The sequence below is a fragment of the Neoarius graeffei genome, chromosome 2 (genome assembly GCF_027579695.1).
Source record: "Neoarius graeffei isolate fNeoGra1 chromosome 2, fNeoGra1.pri, whole genome shotgun sequence".
NCBI classification, from domain to species: domain Eukaryota; kingdom Metazoa; phylum Chordata; class Actinopteri; order Siluriformes; family Ariidae; genus Neoarius; species Neoarius graeffei.
Window position 1 is genome coordinate 8,380,112 of NC_083570.1, and position 7,513 is coordinate 8,387,624.

Here is a 7,513-nt window from a genome sequence, read left to right on the forward strand (position 1 = left end):
TTTGGGGTCATTGTCCTGTTAGAACACAACTGTGTCTAAGTTTCTGATGATTTGAGGTCATGCTGAAGATTCTGAGGTTCTTCATGATTCCATCCACTTTGTGTACTGCACCAGCTCCACTGACAGCAAAACAGCCCCAAAGCCTGATGCTTCCACCACCATGCTTCACAGTGTTCCTCTGTACCTTTGGTCATTGTGGCCAAAGAACTCAATCTTTTCTCATCTGACCATAAAACTTTTCTTCAGAAGGCTTTTTCATTGCCCTTGTGATCAGCTGCAAACTTTACTCAAGCTTGAAGGTGTGGATTTTGGAGCAGGAGCTTCTTTCTTGGACAGCAGCCTCTCAGTCCATGGTGATGTAAAACTCAGTGTTCCAGCAGCTTCCAGTTCATGGCAGGTCTGTGCCTTAGTGGTTCCTGGGTTGTTCCTGACCATCTGAACCAATTTTCTTTCAGCTGAGGGGGACAGTTTGGGTCTTCTTCCAGCAAAGTGGCTTCACCTCCCAATAACTTGTCCTTACACACTGATGACCTTGGAATCTGTAGTTGTTTATAAATGGCTCAAAGAGGCATTCCTGAGTATAAAACTATGGTCCTCTGTCTCAGATCTGCACCAAGCTCCTTGGACTTTCCCATTGTACTGTGTGTTGGTCAATCCAATGAGCATGAAACAAACCCTTTTTTATATTGTGCACAGAGAAGCGACCAGCTGGAGTCAATCATCATCACTAACAGGAAGTTCAGAGGCCTCGGCCTTGGAGAGTTAAAAGACATTTTGAAACCTTCAGCACCACTGAATTAATAACCTAAGTGTGTGTGTGTGTGTGTGTGTGTGTGTGTGTGTGTGTGTGTGTGTGTGTGTATTTTTGACCCTGTTCGATTTCAGAAAACCCAAAATAAATTAAAACTTGTGCACCAAAATAATTTTTTTTCTATTAAAGGTGTTTGTTGTACAATCATTCTGCCATGGAATAAGAACAGATCAAAGAAATCACTGAAAGCTCAATATTGCCATGACGTTCATGTCCACGATAAGCGTATGGAAACTTCTGACCTCGACTGTACCTCATGTGATCATCATCATCCTTGGTTGTTAACAATCTACCAGGGAAAAAAAAGCTGCTCTAGTCGCCCCATAAACCAATATTTTTGTCTTGAAGGTACATTTAGGTATTTGGATCACTTAAAGTGCTGATGACACGTTTTTGACATCTTTGGCGATGTTTTATAACATAAAAAGTCATTCCCGATGATCCATATATTAATTCACGAAGGCGCCTATTTTACAAGTTATGATAAAAAACACAGCTATTTGGGCAAATTTGACAGGGCTGCAGCACCCAGGAGACGAAAGAGGAGGAGGAGCTATATGACGTCAGCGAAAGAACCTTCCTCCTAACTTACCAGTTTGTTGTTGATGCGACAGGTGTTCAGTTTGTCATTATTATATATATATATATTATGCCTTCGTGTTGTGTTGCCGGCTTTTGCTCCAAAACCCACAAGGATGGGGTAAGTTTATTCAAGTTTCCCAGAGATCCCGAGCTGCATGCGAAGTGGGTGAAGCAAGTCAGGCGCACTCGTGACAAGTGGGAGCCCTCACCAACATCCGTCCTGTGCTCTGAACACTTCGATTTGGATTGTTTTGACACCCTTCCCAGCTTAAAAGAATCTCTTGGGTGTTCAGTTCAGCACAAACGTGTGTTACTACCATCAGCAGTGCCTACACAGTGTTGCCAGATTGGGAGGTTTCCCGCCCAGTTGGGTGGTTTCAAGTGCATTTTGGTGGGTTTTGAACATATTTTGGGCTGGAAAACGTCAGCAGTATGTGTTGCCAGATACTGCTGAAGTTTTCCAGCCCAAAATATGTTCAAAACCCACCAAAATGCACTTGAAACCGCCCAACTGGGAGGGAAACCTCCCAATCTGGCAACACTGCCAGTATTCCGGAGGGGGTCTACTAGTAGCTATGCCGGATCCAAAGACAGTCCTCCTGTCAGAACATGTGTTGTGAAACGACATAAGATAAAGGTACGTAGAGCTATAGATTCTACACAATAATCATAAATGTAATCATAAAGTTGGCGTGATATCAGTCATGTATTTGCTTATGAAAGCTTGCGGCTTTCATGTAACTGCCGCCTAGCAACGAGAGGCAAAGGGTAAAGAGGGTAGGCTATCATAGATTCGATTCGGAAAAGATCAACACAATTCTAGACTCCCAGAAGAGGAAGAGCTAGCACTAGAGAGTTCACCGGCGTTTTCATGCGCCATTTCCATTGAGTAGAACCAGAGTAGAACAGCCAGTGAACCGCAGCGTGTTCTTCCGCTGACGTCACAACATGGCCGCGAGCCACGGACCCAGTTTTCTTGTGCTGTGCAATTAAAAGTTGGATATTCGCGTAACAACAGCTTCTTTTCACGTAATTATAACAGAAATCTAACATGTTTGCCATGTTGTATAGTTTATTTAAGAAATTGCATAGAGTCATGTTCGTGTCATCAGCACTTTAAACATGATAAAACTGGCCATACTGCAGTGTAGGAAAGAACATATCCCTCATCTGTGAGCAGACACACCTGATATTTTGTTAAATGACTGGATGCAGGCACACCTTGTGGAAAGAAAGAAAGAAAGAATGCAGATATACTTTGTATGTCATATGTCTCTGTTTTAAACGATGTTTAAACAAAGGAAAAAAAGATGGAGCAAGAAATGAAAGAAAGAATTCAGACTAGAAATGTGAAAGAAACTAGAGATGGAGGGAAAAGAAGGAAAAGAGAAGCATGACTTGAGCTGATATAAAGCCGTATGAGCCGATAGAGCTGCGGCGAAAAAGAAAATCAGAGGCTCCAAAAGGCTCCGGTGAAACACAGAGAAACAATTCACTCACCACAAAATGTGGAGGCAGCCAGAGGAGGATAAATCACACGGGAGAGTCCGGACGGGTCACATCATCCAGGACCATCCGCATGGGTCAAAAAAAGGAGAGAAAAACACAAAGAAGCGAGAGGGAGTATTAAAAACAAACAAACAAACAAAATATTTACCCATGTATTGGCTTGACTTTTTTTTTGCTTTATTTATTTATTTATTTATTTAAATTTTTGTCTATTTCTCCTTTTCTAACTGTTCTTTTTTCATTTTTGTCTCACTCTTTTGGGATCTACACTACCGTTCAAAAGTTTGGGGTCACTTTGAAATGTCCTTATTTTTGAAAGAAAAGCACTGTTCTTTTCAATGAAGATCACTTTAAACTAATCAGAAATGCACTCTATACATTGCTAATGTGGTAAATGACTATTCTAGCTGCAAATGTCTGGTTTTTGGTGCAATATCTCCATAGGTGTATAGAGGCCCATTTCCAGCAACTCTCACTCCAGTGTTCTAATGGTACAATGTGTTTGCTCATTGCCTCAGAAGGCTAATGGATGATTAGAAAACCCTTGTACAATCATGTTAGCACAGCTGAAAACAGTTGAGCTCTTTAGAGAAGCTATAAAACTGACCTTCCTTTGAGCAGATTGAGTTTCTGGAGCATCACATTTGTGGGGTCGATTAAATGCTCAAAATGGCCAGAAAAATGTCTCGACTATATTTTCTATTCATTTTACAACTTATGGTGGGAAATAAAAGTGTGACTTTTCATGGAAAACTACACAAAATTGTCTGGGTGACCCCAAACTTTTGAACGGCAGTGTACATGAGTAAAAAAAAAAAGGAGAAAAACAAAATGAAGCAAGACTGAGTATTAAAGATAGATAGATAGATAGATAGATAGATAGATAGATAGATAGATAGATAGATAGATAGAATATTTCCCTGTATATTGGCTTGATTTTTTGCCTATCTATCTATCTATCTATCTATCTATCTATCTATCTATCTATCTATCTATCTATCTATCTATCTATCTATCTGTTTTAATTTTTGTCTTCATCTCCTTTTTAAACTGTTTTTCCCTTTTTGTCTCACTCTTTTGATCTGCATGAGAAAAAAAGGAGAAAAACAGAAAGAAGCAAGACTGAGTATTAAAGATAGATAGATAGATAGATAGATAGATAGATAGATAGATAGATAGATAGATAGATAGATAGATAAAATATTGGCTTGACTTTTTTGGCTGTCTTTTTAATCTATCTATCTATCTATCTATCTATCTATCTATCTATCTATCTATCTATCTATCTATCTATCTATCTTTTTTGTCTTTATCTCCTTTTTAAACTGTTTTTCCCTTTTTGTCTCACTCTTTTTGATCTACATGAGAAAAAAGGAGAAAAACAGAAAGAAGCAAGACTGAGTATTAAAGTACATATCACAGGAAAATTCAGGAGCAAGATCAATGTAATTCTCCTATTTTATATTAAACTTTGGTCAAATATCTGTCACATTCTGCATTCTCTGCAATTTTTTTTACCTTGCGCAATACCAGAAAAATTCAGTTGAAATCGAGCCATTTGAGGCGAATTGGTCCGCGTCTGAAAAAACTTGCCGTTTGGATTTCCCGGCAAACATTGATTTTCGTGACGTCGCGTGCGGGACGCCTCCTTCTGAATCCTACGTCAGCGCTGGTTTGTTTATGAGAAAACGACCTGGTGGTTTTCTGCAAATTTCTTCAACGTTATGGCGTAATTATTAAAATGGTTAACAGATGTATCATAGGAGGGTGTAGCAACACCAGTCTTGATGGGATTAGTACTCATCGTTTTCCAAAAGACCGGACAATGAGAGAGAAATGGGAGCGCTTGGTCTACACAGGCTGTGCACTGAAACCGTGCAAAGCTCGCACAGCCTGCTGGCGCTTCCGCAGGTGACGTCACGAATCTGGCTCCAGACTCCCTTGGGATTTTTCCAGACGCGTTTTTTTATTTTATTTTTTTCTGCTGTAGACAGATGGCCTTGTGCAAAATTACCCTTCTGGATGAGTGTGTAAAGGGACATACTTTCATATAAAAAAAACGAAATTGGTCCAGGATATGCACTTTAAAGATAGATAGATAGATAGATAGATAGATAGATAGATAGATAGATAGATAGATAGATAGATAGATAGATAGATAGAGTGGTGCTTAAACGTTTGTGAACCCTTTAGAATTTTCTATATTTCTGCATAAATATGACCTAAAACATCATCAGATTTCCACACAAGTCCTAAAAGTAGATAAAGAGAACCCAGTTAAACAAATGAGACAAAAATATTATAATTGGTCATTTATTTACTTGAGGAAAATGATCCAATATTACATATCTGTGAGTGGCAAAAGTACGTGAACCTCTAGGATTAGCAGTTAATTTGAAGGTGAAATTAGAGTCAGGTGTTTTCAATCAATGGGATGACAATCAGGTGTGAGTGGGCACCCTGTTTTATTTAAAGAACAGGGATCTATCAAAATCTGGTCTTCACAACATGTTTGTGGAAGTGTATCATGGCACAAACAAAGGAGATTTCTGAGGACCTCAGGAAAAGCGTTGTTGATGCTCATCAGGCTGGAAAAGGTTACAAAACCATCTCTAAAGAGTTTGGACTCCACCCATCCACAGTCAGACAGATTGTGTACAAATGGAGGAAATTCAAGACCATTGTTACCCTCCCCAGGAGTGGTCGACCAACAAAGATCACTCCAAGAGCAAGGCGTGTAATAGTCGACGAGGTCACAAAGGACTCCAGGGTAACTTCTAAGCAACTGAAGGCCTCTCTCACATTGGCTAATGTTAATGTTCATGAGTCCACCATCAGCAGAACACTGAACAACAATGGTGTGCATGGCAGGGTTACAAGGAGGAAGCCACTGCTCTCCAAAAAGAACATTGCTGCTCGTCTGCAGTTTGCTAAAGATCACGTGGACAAGCCAGAAGGCTATTGGAAAAATGTTTTGTGGACGGATGAGACAAAAATACAACTTTATGGTTTAAAGGAGAAGCGTTCTGTTTGGAGAAAGGAAAACACTGCATTCCAGCATAAGAACCTTATCCCATCTGTGAAACATGGTGGTGGTAGTATCATGGTTTTGGCCTGTTTTGCTGCATCTGGGCCAGGACGGCTTGCCATCATTGATGGAACAATGAATTCTGAATTATACCAGCAAATTCTAAAGGAAAATATCAGGACATCTGTCCATGAACTGAATCTCAAGAGAAGGTGGGTCATGCAGCAAGACAACGACCCTAAGCACACAAGTCGTTCTACCAAAGAATGGTTAAAGAAGAATAAAGTTAATGTTTTGGAATGGCCAAGTCTAAGTCCTGACCTTAATCCAATCGAAATGTTGTGGAGGGACCTGAAGCGAGCAGTTCATGTGAGGAAACCCACCAACATCCCAGAGTTGAAGCTGTTCTGTATGGAGGAACGGGCTAAAATTCCTCCAAGCCGGTGTGCAGGACTGATCAACAGTTACCAGAAACGTTTAGCTGCAGTTATTGCTGCACAAGGGGGTCACACCAGATACTGAAAGCAAAGGTTCACATACTTTTGCCACTCACAGATATGTAATATTGGATCATTTTCCTCAATAAATAAATTGCCAAATATAAAATTTTTTGTCTCATTTGTTTAACTGGGTTCCCTTTATCTATTTTGAGGACTTGTGTGAAAATCTGATGATGTTTTAGGTCATATTTATGCAGAAATATAGAAAATTCTAAAGGGTTCACAAACTTTCAAGCACCACTGTAGATAGATAGATAGATAGATAGATAGATAGATAGATAGATAGATAGATAGATAGATAGATAGATAGAATATTTTCCTCTGTATTGGCTTGACTTTTTTGACTATCTATCTATCTATCTATCTATCTATCTATCTATCTATCTATCTATCTATCTGTCTGTCTGTCTGTCTGTCTGTCTGTCTGTCTGTCTGTCTGTCTATCTCCCCTTTTTTGACTGGTTTGTTTTCCTTTTTGTCTCACTCTTTTTTGATCTACATGAGTAAAAAAAGGAGAAAACAAAAAGAAGTGAGATGTCTTTCTGACTCTTTTTTGTTTCTCTTTTTTTTACTCTTCTTGAGTGCTCTTTTCGACATCGTTTTTTTTGTCTCTCATTTTCATGATCCAAATGAGTCCAAAAAAAGTGAGAGAAACACAGTGAAACAAGTTAAACTCATTTTTACATGCTTTCCCCTTTGTTTTTGTCTGTTTTTTATCCACAAATCGAGAGAGAGAGAGAGAGAGAGAGAGAGAGAGATGCAAAAACAGGTGAGATCTTTTTCTGACTCCATTTTTGGGTCTTTTTATCCACACGAGTGGAAAAACACACAGAGAATAAAATCAGGTCTGGCGTTTAAATTAAGAAAATTGCAAATTTTTGCCCATTTTTCCTTTAAGATGAAGAAACCAACATTTATTCATAAAATGTTAAATAGCATATATTAATCTCTTATCATTATTATTTGAATATTTTGTCTTGTTCTTTTTTTATTATTAGTTTAAGGATGTTTTCAGGTCTCTTAGTGTTTGTTTCAGGGTTTTTTTTCTCATCTTTTTTGTCCTTTTTTTCTACCACTCTTTCA